Source organism: Protomyctophum bolini (genome assembly GCF_963924005.1).
Source record: "Protomyctophum bolini genome assembly, chromosome: 5".
Classification (NCBI taxonomy): domain Eukaryota; kingdom Metazoa; phylum Chordata; class Actinopteri; order Myctophiformes; family Myctophidae; genus Protomyctophum; species Protomyctophum bolini.
In genome coordinates, this window is record NC_137866.1 from 7313861 (window position 1) to 7329175 (window position 15315).

Genomic DNA, 15315 nt, shown 5'->3' on the forward strand with positions numbered 1-15315 from the left:
CACTAGTTTTATAGTCTCCACACCACAGCTGTGTGTTCTGATGAGATTGTCTTGTAATCCATTTTTCTGCCCTCTGCACATGAGTAATTCGATTCCACGTCCGAGCATAGACATGGTAACGCCTCGTCTGCCTCTGATTGGCCTACCGACACTGCCAGCATTACCAGACTTTCCTCCGAGGTGGAAAGCTATATGCTGGATAGTCTGCCAAGAGGTTACTCCGTGGTGGGAAATAAATAAATAGTACGATATAATACAAGAGAATGACACGGCGTGCTATAGTATGCCGTACGAAATGGGCTATGGTCCAAAATGATGAAAACGAGGATAAAAAAGAAAATTAAAGAATTAAAAAAATGATGGGCTATAACCCATCGTTTTTTTCATTTTTCTCCAATCCTCAAATGATGAAAAACGGCGTGCTATAGTATGCCGTACGATATGGGCTATAGCCCATGGTCCAAAATGATGAAAAACGAGGATTTCTTTTTTCAAAAATTCAAAAAACGATGGGCTATAACCCATCGTTTTTTTTCCTTTTTTTTCAAATCCTCAAAATGATGAAAAACGGCGTGCTATAGTATGCCGTACGATATCTCGGTAGTGCGAGAAACTTGCGCTTTCTCGATAGTGCGAGAAAAACTTGCGCTTTCTCGATAGTGCGAGAAAAACTTGCGCTTTCTCGATAGTGCGAGAAAAACCTGCGCTTTCTCGATAGTGCGAGAAAAACTTGCGCTTTCTCGATAGTGCTATAGCCCATGGTCAAAAATGATGAAAAACGAGGATATATATTATTTTTTTTATTCAAAAAACGATGGGCTATTGTGACGAAGCACATTTCAATGTTTTTCTGCTTTATTTTACCTATGCATGTTATTATTTATGTAAAGAAATGTAACGTGTGATGCTGAGTGTGTAAATATTATTATCTTCTATTCACATGTGAAAGGTAACGGGTCTGGTATAGGGGTGAGTGACAGCTGTCAGTGACTGGTTGATTGTCACCACCCAAGGTGACTAGTAGAGGAAGTGACACACGGGGAGAGGAGATCTCACAACAAACAGAGTGCAGGCCTGCATAGAGGAGGAGAGGAGCTCCAGGCGCCAGATAGCGTTTACATTGAGACAGCTATTTAATGTTTAAACGAGCGTATCTGCAGCCACAGTAACTATAAGGAACAGTCGGGCCCAGCGGATTGGGCATCTCGTATGTCGATCGCTGCCGTCGGGGATCGGCGTTGGAACTGAGGATTACCTGCCGGTGTTCGGAGGCTAACAGGGCTACTGCTACCGGTGAGACCGTTCCAAAGTTGTTCATTGAGGATTATAAATATAGGGATACCCCGAGCGTTTTCATGTTTCCGTTGGACCGTTTTTGAGCAGAGGAACTTTTCGTTGCGTTGGAAGTTTGGGACAGTTGCACACTTGTGTGCGCGCGCCTCTTTTGAGGGGAACGACGGACGCGGACATTATTCTCTGCTGACTTTGGGGGGGTTTGGGAAGTATTTATTGTTTGTGGGTTTGAGTTTGTATGCCTGTATATTGTATTTAATAGGGAAAGAGACAGGGAGAGGCGTCACTAGTGAAGTGTATTGTCTACTGTTGATTCGGTCAGTGGCTATGGCTGGCTATCTCTATATAAATAATTCTGAATATAACCCTATACGATCCCGCTTAATTTTTCCTTAGTAATATTTGCCTTGAATGAGTAAAGGGCGATTGTTACAGGTGGTGGCCCATACGGGGATCTAGGGTTTAGAATGATAGAGAGAGCTTGAATCTGTGGTTGTTATACGACGGTAAAACAAAAGTAGGCCTACACTGTAAAATCTAACTAACTTTTATTAAAAAAGACAGCCCAAAAGTACACTGTAAAAACTTACACTAACTTTTACTCAAAGAAAAATCTGAAAAAGATATACAAAACGCCATGGAGCAAAGTGGGGGCACTACTTTTATAGTAGGGCCTACAGCAAGATCTGGCCTGCATGGAGAACAGGTTGCAAGCTTTTGGTGACCAAGTTCAGTGTGTGCACAGCGCCAATTTAAGTAAGCTATGGAGAGTACTATATGTAGGGAAATGTCTCTGAGGGATTACATCGATCGCGAGATGGTGGATATGGGAACTCTAATCAAAACCTCAGTTGAACAATTGCAGAAAGAACTGGTTGAGTGTTTTAGGAGGATTGATGAGAAAGGGGCCAGTGAGGTGTCGAAAACAAAACGAGCCAAAACATCTCGCCCAAGCTCCCATACTCGCCACAACCCTCAAGGGTGTCCCACCAGTACTTCCCACCAGCTGGCCTCGCGTGGCCTGCCCGCTGACACGAAGAAGGCTCAACGACCATGCAGTGATGGAGGACCCAGGAAGGCGACACTGAGTGGCACTCAGATGGCGCGTGCGGATGTCAACCTCGTGCAGCAGGTGAAGGGGGAGTCACCACCACCGAGAGGCGGTGATGGCGTCACTCCAGGATCCCGAAGCCGAAGTGCTCCACCTGATGTGAAATGCCTGTCCAAAAGGTGGCCACCGGGGGTAACTCCGGCTGGTCTAGGCAGGGCTCAGCGTGCAGACCCCAAGGTCAGAGGTCTACTCGAACATCTGGGCCAGACCGACCAGCGACTGGGCTGCCCTGGCTTCGAGGAAGTTCGGGGGATCCTGTATCGAAGCCAGCCGACAAAGTCCTCTGGGTGGAAATATCAGGTGGTGGTGCCCATCAGCTTGGTCCATTGTTTCCTGGGACATTTCCACGACTGTGGTCATCCTGGTAGCCTAAACCCCTCTGTTCACTGTTACATTTGAATAACGGCACTCAAAAAATGCAATGCAACTGACAAAACAATATGCACTTATAAGCAAAGAGGCTACGAGATGTGTGTGTGCTGGTGAATGTCTACCAAAGTGACATAAAGAGGAACCAGAGAGAGAATGCTATAATTTTTAAATTGTAAAGACAGTGTCTGCTACCATGCTACTGTATGTTTTTGCAGGGTAAGTACAACCTAAGGCAAATAATGTAGCACCTTTGTCATCAGTGCAGATGGTAGAGGGGTACAGTGTATTAACCCTTTTTCTTTTTCTGAATTAGGCCTACCTATGTTTCTGTATCAGTGGTGCTCAATATTTCATGTCAAGGACCCCAAGAATTATCTGTGTTTGGCCACCGACCCCCATCTGAAAATGTTGTTTCAGGAACATGTTTCAGGCACATTTTCACGATTTTTCAAAAATAGCAGACCTACAAGTTCATAGCGTGCCACTCGGTGGCACGCTATGAGCTTGTAGATCTGTTATTTTTCAAAAGGTAAATTATAACATAATGTTTAAAACACCAAAAGGGGTTCCCACCCAAAATGGGTAAAAAAATGATTTTAATAATTTTTTACTTTGCTTGCCTGATGTCTCTCATGTAGCCACCATATTAAATGAATACAATGTTTTGGTTCCAGGGATTCCGTAACTATACAGGAGGTTGGAATCTGATCAGGTCTGCAGAGTCAACCAGCCGAGAGACGCCGCTGCCTTCCTCGCGATGCCCCAACGAGGCTGATTTCTGTCCCTTTGAAGTTGATGTGCAAAATCAATTGAACATGTTGGGGAGTGAATTAACTGGTTCGGAGCTTAATTTTCCGAATGGCTGAAAGCATTTTCTCTAAAGTATTTACAGTATTCCTCTATAGTTCTAGGTAGTTTATGCCATTTAGACCTGAGGACGATTCTACAAATGTCTTCTAAATCATGAGAGTTTTCTGAAAAACCCCATGTTTCTATAATAAGTGGTTCTCAAACTATTTCATGTCAAGGAGCCCCAGAGTTTTCTGTATTTGGCCGCCGACCCCCATCTGAAAAGATTTGAGTTGAAAACGTTCGCTCTGAAAGAATATATAATTATATTCCAAAGTTTGCGACACATCTTCACCATTTTTGGGTTATTTTTCATCTATCACTAGATATATGGACATACAGTATGATTTGTTTTTATTGAGTCTGTAAATATTTTCTGTCATATACTCATATTGTATCTTGGATCAGCCGGCCCTGTCCAGCTGGTACAGATTGATCTATATGTAGCCCAGTGGCATATATGCCTGTAGTTCTATGTAAATCCACCAGGTGGCACTGTCACTTTAGGAGTGCCATGTTCTGGGGGTCAAGGGTTACACTGAAAAACGTCTTGAATAATAAGAAGCAACCTGTGTTTGTGGGGTTTCTTTGAGAAGATCTTCATGATTGTAAACAAGAGGTGAAAGCTGAACTATAGTAACTCAACTTGGTTGAGTTTCTGTGTCTTTGTACTGTCTTGGAAAGGGGTGAAGCTTGGGGGACCAGTGTTTGCTCAGTGTGTGAGTTGGCCGTTCCTCACAGTTCACACTGTTTGTGATAGAGCCACTACCGTATTTAGTTTAGGTTTATTTTATGTTACAGGCTTGCATGCCATATTTGCCAAACTGTGGCATTCTTTACACAAATAAGATACACCAACACCAACTTCTTGGGAAATAAAGAACCCCAATATATGTCTGTGTCCTGTGCCCTATTTGCCAGGTTACATATAAGGCTATTATGGGCCATTAGATTGTTTTATTACTGGAAGTATATCAGTTACCTTATCCCTCTTCGCTATACCAACATTTCATTGCATATTCCATAGGATAATGTTAATTAAAATGACTCCTATATCTCTAGACTTTCCATCTACATCCCTCTCCACAACTATTAATAGACTACCACAGTGTGTGTGTGTGTGGTGCACACAGCTGTGATGATCAACAGTGGATGATCCAATCACTTATCACTCTGACCAACGGACCAATGACGGACGGACTAGTTGAACAGGTGACCGGATCCAGTGGGCGTGGCTTTGGATTTAAATAGGAGTGGCCATGTTGTTTCCCAGAATGCAGTTTGGTTTGGGAGCCACTGAGCCAGGCTGGTTCACTGACTGCATGCAGTTTGTTCCAAGGTAAGGAGCGTTTGTTTGAGAAACACGGTTTTATCCTTGAACACTGTTGTATAAACATTAGAGAATTGAACACTGTTGTATAGACATTAGAGGATTTATAGGACTTTATTGTGACACTAAATGGACAATGTCAGGAATGTTTGTCCTTTTTCATACAAACATGTTCTTTTGCCCTGCCTGTGTTTGCTGGCCACCTCAATGCTTTTCCAATGGGAGGCACATGGTTTGTCCAAACACTTGTGTTTGTTTGCCCCCCTCCATCAAACACAAATGTTTGGTCAAACCATGTGCCTCCCATTGGAAAGGCATTGAGGCGGCCAAACACAGGCAAAGCACAGAACATGTTTGTGTTAATGAGGCCTTGGGCCTCTATCTCACAAAAGAAAACATTTGTCTTGTCTGTTTAATGGCCGCCCCAATGCATTTCCAATGGGAGGCACATGGTTTGACCAAACATTTGTGTTTGATAGCCGTGTTCTGAACCCCCTCTCCTCCATGAAACACAAATGTTTGATCAAACCATGTGACTCTCATTGGAAAAGCATTGAGGCGGCCATCAAACACAGGCAGAGCACAGAACATACGTTTGTGTGAAACATTTGTCTCGTCTGTGTTTAATGGCCGCCTCAATGCTTTTCCAATGGAAGTCACATGGTTTGACCAAACATTTGTTTGCTGGAGGGGAGGGGGACAGACACAGCCATCAAACAAATGTTTGCTCAAACCATGTGAAAAGCATTGAGGTGGCCATCAAACAGACACAAGAGGGGTGAAGGGGTGTTTTTAGGTATGATCGAGGCCTTAGAGAAGGAACAATCACAAATAAACAAACCGTGGTTCCCAACAGTGGTGGGAATTAAATCATTACCTTTAGTATAGTGTAGAAAATGTAGAAATATACTCTATTTGGAAACGTTTAACTACTAGTTACTTTGTAGATTTGTATTATTACTAAACGTACTAGCCTACATTGCTCATTTACCACTACAGCCATATTTTGGCTGATCTACAAGCTCACAGTGCTTTTTGATGTGACACATTGTGAGCTTTTAGATCTGTTATTTTCAAAAGGCCTCAGTAGAGGATAAAGTGAAATATCCCTTTATTATATGAATTTTACAATGTATGAAATCTGGATAAAGTGTAATGTTGTTGTTTTCTTTATGTGTCTTACAGGTTCATCATGTGACCTTGGTGTCATGTGTGACCTTGGATGGGGTCATCAGGAGATGGCTGGTATTGCTAATGGAGTGTCTACTCGGTTGAGCTGAAACTTCTAACGGTGTCAACGAACGCTCTTCCTGAGATTACGAGGCGAACGGTGACGATCGGGACGTATTGTGCCATACAACCTTCGCGGCTCTATTAATACCGGCTATTTCAACCGAGCGACGGAAGCCCCACCACGGTACGTACCGTGATTGCATGTGGCTGTAGTAGAAACTAGGGCTGTGTCACATTACATGTTATGTATGACAAGGAATGGTCAACATATGATTGTGATTAACACATGAATATAAAATTTACATTTCTTTATGGCTTTTAGGTTTCATAAAAAAAAGTTACACGAGGCAGATATGACTAATTATATGCATTTTATTACTTTTATACCCCTTTTGCAACCAAATCTTATTTTAATTATTTTTGGGAGATCAACACTTTACTGAGGTTTTTAATGCGTCTTTAGTATTTCAAAGTGTCCATGATGTCATGGACACTTCCTACCCAGACTACAATTCCCATAATGCTTTGGTACACTGATCCTTGTGGATAGGGGGGAGGGCTGTCTTACTGAGACAACATGTAGTCCAGGAAGGAAGTGAGCCCAGTGTCCATGACATCATGGAGCCCATGGACACTTTTGAAATGCTACCGTACATATCTAAAAACAACCCACACATAAAAAACCCAGGAAAGTGTTTCTTGTCTCCCAAACATAATTAAAATAAGCTGGCACAGCCCTGTCAGTGACTGTTGTTAATACAGTAAAAAGACTGACTGTTATGACTTCCAAAATGTCATCCTGTAGGCCGACAACTAATGTTTCCTATTTTCCCTGTCATTTCAGAACTTGAAGCTGACAAGGCGACGTCTGTATTGAAGGTACAAACTCTATGCTGTTGCCGCTGCTGGGTGCTGTTAGCAGTGGAGGTTGGTAATTAACCTTTTGATTTCTGCTGCTTGTGTAAGTGGGCTACATGCTACCGTAGGCTACCCGTAGGTTGTCATTTGCACCGTGTATCGTTTCACATCATTTGTGTATAATGCCACTCTACATCACATGCCACTATGGGCTATGTGATGTTTGTGTAGGCATGTGATTTATTTATCGTTTAACATAATTTACGGGTAAAGCTTTCACGTCACATCACATATGTATGTTCTGTTCTAGTGTCTCCTTTCTCTTCTTTGCTTTTAATAAAGTTATTTGTTTTGGTTGTCTCAGGAAAAAAATAACACTTTTATTTCTTTCTCCTTGCCTATCTATCGCCCTAGTTCTTCACTAGTGGACTGTGTACAAATGTGATGTGACTTATGTCCGGTATCATTATGGTAGCATGTAGCCTGCTTAACACTGTTTACAGCCTTCTATGCTGTAGATCTGTCCACACTAACAGGAAGAAAATTATGGCAGATTTTCTTCCTTCGTTAGTGTGTTTTGTTTAGTGCTGATATTTAAGGTAAGTGGGCGTAGTTTATTATCTTTGGCTGTCGGGCAGAAACCTTATCTCCATAGTTTTATAATTTAATTTATTTACTTGGTCATGCTACAGTGTCGCACACTAAAGTAGCAAATGGCTGATCTACAAGCTCAGGATGCAAAGATCATCCATTATTGAATATAACCTATTTTTGTAGTATGTATCGAACCATTTAAGTATAAACTAGAGTTTGTGACTAAACATTGGAACACAGATTATTATATTAATAATAAATATCATCGTATCACAGATTATATATTTTTTGGTCCAGAAAAGTAACTGTTTTGGACGTGCACGGTTTCTACCCGACCTTTCATCTCCTCTTCTATTCTTTGCTTTAATAAACGTATTGGTTTTTCTGGTCTCAGAGTTTTTAATCGCATTTTGCTTCATATTTTAAAGTAATTTCTTTCTTTCCTATGATCTTTCCTATCACTAGTTCTTCACTAGTGTATGTGGTGCGTGTGTCGGGTCGTGTCTCGCGTACAGTTTCTAATCATTTGATTGGAGCTGTATGTCGTTTCACGTCATTTGCGTTGAGTCATTTGCCGGTAAAGCGCTATCACGTCAGTTCACATCAGATATGAACACACCCTGTATGTGATGTGCATTTATGTGATATTTTTGTGATTTATTTTCACAGTAATTGCGGATAGCTCGTCTGTGTCGTCGCACGCCATACGAATTTTGTTCATTGCTGTTGTGTTCTAATGTCATTTGTAGTGTTTTCTCATGTTCATAGTGTTGCTGACAAATACTGGGGTCCAAAGAATGCTGCTGCCATTGCATAATTTGCACCTCGTATAATTTATGTCAATCGTCCACAAATGGCATAAATTGTAATATATATATTTTTAAATGTAGGCAATTATTTTGAAAACACTAAATATCAATTTTAAAATAAAAATGTAGAAGACCAGGGACAACTGGCTAGAACATCTTGCACCACGAAAACCTAAGGCCAACTGCTTGGGCAGAGACCAAGAATCTTTTTGTTTTGTTCATGTTCATAAAGCGCTTCAAGTGAGAAGTCCAGCAGCAAACCTCTAGGAGTCATAAGACCATTGTTGGTGCTATATTATCAGATCTAATTTTGAGTAAAGCTTCATCTAAGCCCACATCACATATGCACACAGGCCCGGTATGTGATGTGTGTTTATGTCTCGTATCATTTCACATTGGTGAGTAAGGCTTCATCACGTCATCCCCACATCACATAGGGTTAGGGTAGGGTTAGGTATGTGATGTGGATTGATGTGATGTATGTCTTTTATAATGTGCGAGTGAAGCTTCATCGTGTCAATACACATCACATTATGTGGTGTGTATTGATGTGATTTATTTATGCTGCCATTTGCAGCTAAAACTTCATTCATGCCGGTCAGTAGGCGAGGCATTGATGATGGTCCTATGACCCAAAGGTTTTCTGCTGCACTTTTCACTTTTAGCACTTTGGAGCACTTTATGAGCACGGAAAAATAAAGATGTTCTTAGTTTATGTCAGGAGTTTTCTTTAAGGTATTTGTGGAGTGAGTCTTCTTCTTCTCTCGTTCAATTGTATAAAGACATAATCATGGCTATCATTTATAGTCTGTTATGAATCAAATTGTTATGAATGATTGCTTTTGGACATGTAAATTACAACAAAACCAACTAAGGCACTGGTGTGGTACTACTGGTTTACCAGAATGGGGTTCAACTCCCTGCGGTGCCCTCAATTTGTTGTATTTACAGTGTTCATTTTCATAGATGATAACCCCCAGGTTCTTTGCTGTGTTTGTACTCCCTACAGTTGGGTTACAAGTCCATTTAGGGACCAAGACGAAATGGACTCTTGGTCCCTTATTTTTCTCTTCTCCTTCCACCAAAAATGCCAGTTCTGGCTGAACCGTCGGGTTTTCGCGAAAAGATATGTGACCAAATCCCTGTTGTGAGACTTGATTCCTGACGTCGCTCAGTACTGGAACATTAGATGTGATTCGGTGAGATATCTGTGGCTGTTGAAATGTTGTAACTTACTAGTGTGCTGGGAAATATATTATTGTACTAACTGCACAAAAATGGGGTTTGAGTTATAGGATGCCCTTTCAAATGGGAAATGTTACAATTACTCCTTATGGTGCAAATGCATTTTAAAGGTGCATTCCACATGTTTAAATTTATTTTTAGTTCATGATTAATAATAGGTATTTTATGTTATAATGGTTAAACTGAAGCAGTTTAATACTTATTTTGTATTCAACCAGTTATTGGTTAAAAATATGTGACTATGTGAAGATATAATTCTAAATTCATCAAACCCAAGTTGGCCGCTCCCACTCCACCTAATCACCCAGAGAATAAGGGGCTTAATGCATCATGGTATAATGGACATGGATCACAAATCAAAAGACAAAATCAGAAACAAACTGTTGCACTGTGTGGCATGTGCACATGCAGAAAAATGCTTTAGCGTCATTTTAGATAGATACACAGAGTGATAAGATAACTAAGTGTGATTAGATATACAATTACAAACGTGCACATGCATACATCGCAATTTTACAGTATATTTGCATGTATGTATGTTTTCTCATGCCAATAGTGTGTGTGATGGGGGCAAAACTTGATTGGGGGTTAGTAAGCATTAAGACTGAAGAAAATCTAAGCTCTTTAACCGGTACTCCTTTGCATATAAATGAGAGATTAGGCAAAAAGTATCTTTACTGAACTGCTCAAATACATATGCCTAATTACAATATATTCATAAAGTGAGAATGTAATTTCCACAAAGAAGATTACAAAACGAGCCACAAGGTCATGAGGAGCCCTTTTCTAATCTCCGAATGCCATTATGATGTCGCTGCTGATGCTCGGCAGGAAAATGACTCATGGTCACAGGTTGTCTTTTCCAGACCAGATATCAGGGTAGAAGTGACGGGAGAAAGTGATGAGTGACTGATACACACAGGTGGTCTGTAATGTGAAACTGAACCAAATTAACCCTACTTCCTGGGCATGTGAAAATGGCCAATTTACACGCTCACATGCTATACTATGGCAAATAAAACCAAATGCACTATACTACTGTTAAAAATCACACCTGTGTGAACAGAGTGGTGCAACTCTCCTCTCTCTCTCTCTCGCTCTGTCTCTCTCTCTCTCTGTCTGTGTGTGTGTCTCTCTGTCTGTCTGTCTCTGTCTCTGTCTCTGTCTCGCTGCATGGCACAACAGCGCCCCTACTGGTGCTCATTAACACATGCATACATAGGTGAACACATACATAGGTGAACACATAGGTCTACACGGACATTGCTGGTTGTAGGAGTGGTTGCACCACTCAAAAAGACAATTATGCCATGTTCACAGATCGATCATTGAAGATCCTGTTAATTAACGGTCTTAACGGATAGACTTTTCACAGATCATTGAAGGTCTTGTCCACAAAATATACATGTATACTGTAGCTCTCCATTACAGGCAAAGACTGAATGTGAGAATTACAGTATCAAAAAACATGGGCTATAACCCATCGTTTTTGTCATTTCGTAATTTTTTTCAAATCCTCAAAAATGATGAAAAACGGCGCGCTATAGTATGCCGTACGATATGGGCTATAGCCCACGGTCCAAAATGATGAGAAACGAGGCTAACTTTTTTTTTCAAAATTTCAAAAAACATGGGCTATAACCCATCGTTTTTGTCATTTCGTCATTTTTTTCAAATCTTCAAAAATGATGAAAAACTGCGCGCTATAGTATGCCGTACGATATGGGCTATAGCCCACGGTCCAAAATGATGAGAAACAAGGCTAACTTATTTTTTCAAAATTTCAAAAAACATGGGCTATAACCCATCGTTTTTGTCATTTCGTCATTTTTTTCAAATCCTCAAAAATGATGAAAAACGGCGCGCTATAGTATGCCGTACGATATGGGCTATAGCCCACGGTCCAAAATGATGAGAAACGAGGCTAACTTTTTTTTTCAAAATTTCAAAAAACATGGGCTATAACCCATCGTTTTTGTCATTTCGTAATTTTTTTCAAATCCTCAAAAATGATGAAAAACGGCGCGCTATAGTATGCCGTACGATATGGGCTATAGCCCACGGTCCAAAATGATGAGAAACGAGGCTAACTTTTTTTTTCAAAATTTCAAAAAACATGGGCTATAACCCATCGTTTTTGTCATTTCGAAAAAAAATTCAAATCCTCAAAAATGATGAAAAACGGCGCGCTATAGTATGCCGTACGATATGGGCTATAGCCCACGGTCCAAAATGATGAGAAACGAGGCTAACTTTTTTTTTCAAAATTTCAAAAAACATGGGCTATAACCCATCGTTTTTGTCATTTCGTAATTTTTTTCAAATCCTCAAAAATGATGAAAAACGGCGCGCTATAGTATGCCGTACGATATGGGCTATAGCCCACGGTCCAAAATGATGAGAAACGAGGCTAACTTTTTTTTTCAAAATTTCAAAAAACATGGGCTATAACCCATCGTTTTTGTCATTTCGTCATTTTTTTCAAATCTTCAAAAATGATGAAAAACTGCGCGCTATAGTATGCCGTACGATATGGGCTATAGCCCACGGTCCAAAATGATGAGAAACGAGGCTAACTTTTTTTTTCAAAATTTCAAAAAACATGGGCTATAACCCATCGTTTTTGTCATTTCGTAATTTTTTTCAAATCCTCAAAAATGATGAAAAACGGCGCGCTATAGTATGCCGTACGATATGGGCTATAGCCCACGGTCCAAAATGATGAGAAACGAGGCTAACTTTTTTTTTCAAAATTTCAAAAAACATGGGCTAAAACCCATCGTTTTTGTCATTTCGTAATTTTTTTCAAATCCTCAAAAATGATGAAAAACGGCGCGCTATAGTATGCCGTACGATATGGGCTATAGCCCACGGTCCAAAATGATGAGAAACGAGGCTAACTTTTTTTTTCAAAATTTCAAAAAACATGGGCTATAACCCATCGTTTTTGTCATTTCGTCATTTTTTTAAAATCCTCAAAAATGATGAAAAACGGCGCGCAATAGTATGCCGTACGATATGGGCTATAGCCCACGGTCCAAAATGATGAGAAAAAAGGCTAACTTTTTTTTTCAAAATTTCAAAAAACATGGGCTATAACCCATCGTTTTTGTCATTTCGTCATTTTTTTAAAATCCTCAAAAATGATGAAAAACGGCGCGCTATAGTATGCCGTACGATATGGGCTATAGCCCACGGTCCAAAATGATGAGAAACGAGGCTAACTTTTTTTTTCAAAATTTCAAAAAACATGGGCTATAACCCATCGTTTTTGTCATTTCGTCATTTTTTTCAAATCTTCAAAAATGATGAAAAACTGCGCGCTATAGTATGCCGTACGATATGGGCTATAGCCCACGGTCCAAAATGATGAGAAACGAGGCTAACTTTTTTTTTCAAAATTTCAAAAAACATGGGCTATAACCCATCGTTTTTGTCATTTCGTAATTTTTTTCAAATCTTCAAAAATGATGAAAAACGGCGCGCTATAGTATGCCGTACGATATGGGCTATAGCCCATGGTCCAAAATGATGAGAAACGAGGCTAACTTTTTTTTTCAAAATTTCAAAAAACATGGGCTATAACCTTTCGTTTTTGTCATTTCGTCATTTTTTCAAATCTTCAAAAATGATGAAAAACGGCGCGCTATAGTATGCCGTACGATATGGGCTATAGCCCATGGTCCAAAATGATGAGAAACGAGGCTAACTTTTTTTTTCAAAATTTCAAAAAACATGGGCTATAACCTTTCGTTTTTGTCATTTCGTCATTTTTTTCAAATCTTTAAAAATGATGAAAAACGGCGCGCTATAGTATGCCGTACGATATGGGCTATAGCCCATGGTCCAAAATGATGAGAAACGAGGCTAACTTTTTTTTTCAAAATTTCAAAAAACATGGGCTATAACCTTTCGTTTTTGTCATTTCGTAATTTTTTTCAAATCTTTAAAAATGATGAAAAACGGCGCGCTATAGAATGCCGTACGATATGGGCTATAGCCCATGGTCCAAAATGATGAGAAACGGGGCTAACTTTTTTTTTCAAAATTTCAAAAAACATGGGCTATAACCTTTCGTTTTTGTCATTTCGTCATTTTTTTCAAATCTTCAAAAATGATGAAAAACGGCGCGCTATAGTATGCCGTACGATATGGGCTATAGCCCATGGTCCAAAATGATGAGAAACGAGGCTAACTTTTTTTTTCAAAATTTCAAAAAACATGGGCTATAACCTTTCGTTTTTGTCATTTCGTCATTTTTTTAAAATCTTCAAAAATGATGAAAAACGGCGCGCTATAGTATGCCGTACGATATGGGCTATAGCCCATGGTCCAAAATGATGAGAAACGAGGCTAACTTTTTTTTTCAAAATTTCAAAAAACATGGGCTATAACCTTTCGTTTTTGTCATTTCGTCATTTTTTTCAAATCTTCAAAAATGATGAAAAAACGGCGCGCTATAGAATGCCGTACGATATGGGCTATAGCCCATGGTCCAAAATGATGAGAAACGAGGCTAACTTTTTTTTTCAAAATTTCAAAAAACATGGGCTATAACCTTTCGTTTTTGTCATTTTGTCATTTTTTTCAAATCTTCAAAAATGATGAAAAACGGCGCGCTATAGTATGCCGTAAGATATGGGCTATAGCCCATGGTCCAAAATGATGAGAAACGAGGCTAACTTTTTTTTTCAAAATTTCAAAAAACATGGGCTATAACCTTTCGTTTTTGTCATTTCGTCATTTTTTTCAAATCTTTAAAAATGACGAAAAACGGCGCGCTATAGAATGCCGTACGATATGGGCTATAGCCCATGGTCCAAAATGATGAGAAACGAGGCTAACTTTTTTTTTCAAAATTTCAAAAAACATGGGCTATAACCTTTCGTTTTTGTCATTTCGTCATTTTTTTCAAATCTTCAAAAATGATGAAAAACGGCGCGCTATAGTATGCCGTACGATATGGGCTATAGCCCATGGTCCAAAATGATGAGAAACGAGGCTAACTTTTTTTTTTTTTATTTCAAAAAACATGGGCTATAACCTTTCGTTTTTGTCATTTCGTCATTTTTTTCAAATCTTCAAAAATTATGAAAAACGGCGCGCTATAGTATGCCGTACGATATGGGCTATAGCCCATGGTCCAAAATGATGAGAAACGAGGCTAACTTTTTTTTTCAAAATTTCAAAAAACATGGGCTATAACCTTTCGTTTTTGTCATTTCGTAATTTTTTTCAAATCTTTAAAAATGATGAAAAACGGCGCGCTATAGAATGCCGTACGATATGGGCTATAGCCCATGGTCCAAAATGATGAGAAACGAGGCTAACTTTTTTTTTCAAAATTTCAAAAAACATGGGCTATAACCTTTCGTTTTTGTCATTTCGTAATTTTTTTCAAATCTTTAAAAATGATGAAAAACGGCGCGCTATAGAATGCCGTACGATATGGGCTATAGCCCATGGTCCAAAATGATGAGAAACGAGGCTAACTTTTTTTTTCAAAATTTCAAAAAACATGGGCTATAACCTTTCGTTTTTGTCATTTCGTCATTTTTTTCAAATCTTCAAAAATGATGAAAAACGGCGCGCTATAGTATGCCGTACGATATGGGCTATAG

General features: G+C 39.6%; 1 pseudogene across 1 annotated transcript in view; it reads right to left on the minus strand.

Moving 5' to 3' along the window:
- Window positions 1-3461: 3461 nt before the first annotated feature.
- LOC308316228 (non-structural maintenance of chromosomes element 3 homolog) overlaps window positions 3462-15315 on the minus strand; it is a 71757-nt pseudogene continuing 59903 nt past the window's right edge. Inside the window, exon 7 of the transcript in view lies at window positions 3462-3560. The product of the transcript in view is annotated as a non-structural maintenance of chromosomes element 3 homolog (transcript). The remainder of the gene's footprint in view (window positions 3561-15315) is intronic.